The sequence below is a fragment of the Myotis daubentonii genome, chromosome 10, assembly GCF_963259705.1.
Source record: "Myotis daubentonii chromosome 10, mMyoDau2.1, whole genome shotgun sequence".
Taxonomy (NCBI): domain Eukaryota; kingdom Metazoa; phylum Chordata; class Mammalia; order Chiroptera; family Vespertilionidae; genus Myotis; species Myotis daubentonii.
The window spans coordinates 39,399,166-39,402,720 of record NC_081849.1 but is presented as its reverse complement, the minus strand read 5'-3'; the positions used below and the strand labels follow the sequence as shown (position 1 = coordinate 39,402,720).

Below are 3,555 nucleotides of genomic sequence, written 5' to 3'. Positions count from 1 at the left end.
CCTCTCTGTAAAAAATCAATAAAATATATTTTAAAAAATAAAAATAAATAAATAAAAATATTTCCAGAGCCCTCTATGTTGAAGAGAAATAAAAAGCTTCCTTGGGGACTTCTAGTTTCAGTGCAGACATGTAAAGAGCTTAGAATTCTTCACTCTCACGCTTACGTGTAAAAACTAAACAAGTCAATGACTTTTCTTGAAACTATCAGACATTTGACTTTATAAGGAAAATCTATACCCTACAATCTTAAGAGATAGGCAAATCCACAAATTCATAGTGAGGATCTATTATCTGAGGTAGAGGCACTGGAGCTGTACAATGGCAGGAACACTTAATGGTAATTTTCATGAATTGCTAAAGGCTGATTTTGGACTACCATGAGAATGAGAAACTCCTTGCGAACATGGTTGTAAGGGTGTTCCCACACTGTCATGTTTTCCCTTTAGGAACTTGATCAGGGGCTCACAATAATAGCTAAAAAAAGATCCTCTGGTACAGTGATTCGCAACCTTGGCTGCACATTAGAATCACCTGGGAATCTTTTTAAAATCCTGATTTCTGGGCCTCATCCTCCGGAAATTCTGTTTCTTTGTAACTAATGTTGTGGCCCCAACCCATAACAAAGAAACAGAATTTCCAGTGGATGAGGCCCAGAAATCAGGATTTTAAAAAGATTCCCAGGTGATTCTAATGTGCAGCCAAGGTTGAGAACCACTGCTCTGGTAGTTTAGCAGGTGAGAGGAGAAAAATAATCATTGTGATTATAGCAGAGCATTCTCTCCAGGTGAAAATAATGTTACCAGATTTTCAGCCCAGCAGGGGGAGTGACATGTCTCACACTTAAGGCCCCCTTCTGGCCTTTCCGCTTCACTTACAACAATCAGTGAAGATCACAACCCAAGGTGCAGGTCCACTCCAAGATTTAAATTTAATTATAATTATAAAACACTTCCCTTCCCCACACCTCACCACCACACCCAGAGGAGTATTGTTATTATAGACAAAAAGAGAACCAAGACACAAGCTTTCTTTCAGGAGGAGTACCTCTGGAAACCCAAAATCACCAAGGCAGAGAAAAACAAGGGCAGAGAGGTACACTGAAACCTCTGAAACATGTAATTGCAGCAAACATTAAACACAGCACAACTGCTAGCACGATTACCATAAAAACTCACACGAAGGCCTATATACTCAGTGCCTTTTGCTCAGTGCAACAGGTCCTACTTTGAACAAAACATTACAAGACATGCTAAAAGGCAAGAAAAAATCAGTCTCAAAAGACAATGCAAATATATGAACAAGATTTAGATATTAAAGAAGTTTGGAATTATCTGGCAGGAAAATTAAAATAACTATGATGACACAAAATCATTATTATTTAAAAGAGATGAAATCTAGAAATTATTAGATTTCATGGACGTTAAGATAATATGATAATATTATGAATAACTATATATCCCCAGGTTTATAACCAAAATAAGATGGACTAGTCACTTGGAAAACATGGTCTGCCAAAACTTATATAAGACAGATGTCTGAAGAGGCTTATATTTATTAGGGAAATTGAATCAATAATTAATGACTTTTCAAGACAGAGAGCAGCAGGCCCAGATGAGTTCACTAAATGAACTCTACTAAACAGTTAATGAATAATTTATTCCAATTCACTATAATATCTTCCAGAAGACAGAAACAAGAGGGGATACTTTCTAGCTCACTCAACGAGACCAGCATTACCCTAAAAAGCAAAACCAGACAAAGACAATGGGGGGGGGGGGGAGAAAACTATAGTCCATTTTGAACATAAACGCAAAATTCTTCAACAAAATCTTAGCATATTGAATCTAACAATTTATAAAAAGAATTGTATAACACGACCTAGGTATGCAAGGTTGGTTCAACAATCAGAAAACAATGGACTTACTTCCGCTTCCTTCCAGGAGGGAGTAGGCGCTCCCCCAGGTTTCTCAGCAGGGTGACAGCTCGCAGGCTTGAGCTGTTTGGTCCCAAAAGAAATGCATTCATCGGACTCAACCTCCACCGCGGGGGGCAAGTTGGGGGCCTGTGGCAGCAGCGAAGCCTGGCCTCGCCTTCAGGAAAAGGGCTTCCGACTGCCCTGCCTGAAAGAGATCCCTGCCCGCAAGAGTGGGGGGGATGGGGGGGAAACGGGCACGGTGATTGGCTGGAGCGCTGGCGCGAGCCCCCAAGCCACTCTCGCGAGGGATCCTGGGAGGGTCGCGTGAGGGATGCTGGGAGGATCGCTCAGCCCTCGGCCCTCGCCCATCCTCGCCCCTCGCCCATGGGCGCGGAGGGTCCTGACGGCACCGCGGCCCCTGCCAGGTGGCTGTTCTCGCCCATCAGCCGGGCCTTGCTGCCTGAAGAGCTGGGAGCTCTGGCAGCCGACGCCATCATGTCGCCAGGAGAGGAGCTGGGCAGGTTTGAGCCGGAGCCGCTCCGGAAGCAGCCGGCTGTCCTGCCCTTGCTCCAGCTGGTCCGGGAGGCCAGCGAAGGCCCCGTGCAGGTGGGTCACTGCCCTCGACGCAGCCCCATGCTGAGGAGGAGGAGTTGTCCCTGCGGTCGCTGGAGATGATCCCTCAGCACCTTAGGGAACAGGCTACGGCGCCAGGGACCAAAGCCAGGGCCCGCGGGTCGGCGGGGTGCAGCGGGGTGCAGAGGGGTGCGGCAGGAGACTGCCTTCCTAGGTACGCTTCGCTTCGGAACTGGACACCAACAACGAAGACGACGTCAAATCTTTGTCTCAAGTGATGGTTCATGCTTTTAGGGACGGAGTGACAAACGGGCAGGATTGTGACTCATTTCTTTTGGTGCCTTTGTAGCCACTTTAAGAGTATAAACCAAGAAAGCTGCATTGGACCGTTAGCAGAAGACGTCGCAGATGTTCTCATAGGGACAGAACGAGACTGGCTAGTCCAGTGGTTGGCAACTGAGGCCAGCGAGCCACATGTGGCTCTTTGGCCCCTTGAGTGTGGCTCTTCCTAAGCCTTAGGAGTACTCTAATTAAGTTAATAGCAATTTACCTACTTATATAGTTTAAGTTTAAAAAATTTGGCTCTCAAAAGAAATTTCAATTGTTGTACTGTTGCTATTTGGCTCTGTTGACTAATGAGTTTGCCGACCACTGGTTGTCAAACAGAGAGGCTGGGAAGGGTTTGTGGAATTCTTCCAGGTGGAGGACCTAGAAGGCTGCGTCAGAAATGTGCTGCTGGCTTTTGCAGGTGCTGGAGTAGGAGCTGGTTTGCCATATCTAATAAAGTAGGCTTTTAAGTGAAATAATTCACTCTTAACCAACTTCAGGCACCAAAATCCACAACCAATCTGCTGTGAAACCAGTGTATGTATGAAGTTTGACTTCAAGCTGTCCAGGCTGTAACCTCCAAGCAACACGGAAAAGCAAGTGGCAAGAGGATTGTGACTAACAGGAATAAATAACATGGAAAAAGTGGTCCCCTTGAGGAGTTACTGTCGGAAAGAAGCAAAGTTACATTTCAGCAACAGACAAACTTTGGGAGGCCCTGGAGGAGGACTTTTGGATT

General features: G+C 45.4%; 1 pseudogene; it reads left to right on the top strand.

Annotated features, from left to right (window-relative positions):
- The first annotated feature begins 404 nt into the window (after positions 1-404).
- On the top strand, positions 405-3,278 carry LOC132211380 (induced myeloid leukemia cell differentiation protein Mcl-1 homolog; annotated as a pseudogene).
- Positions 3,279-3,555: the final 277 nt, after the last annotated feature.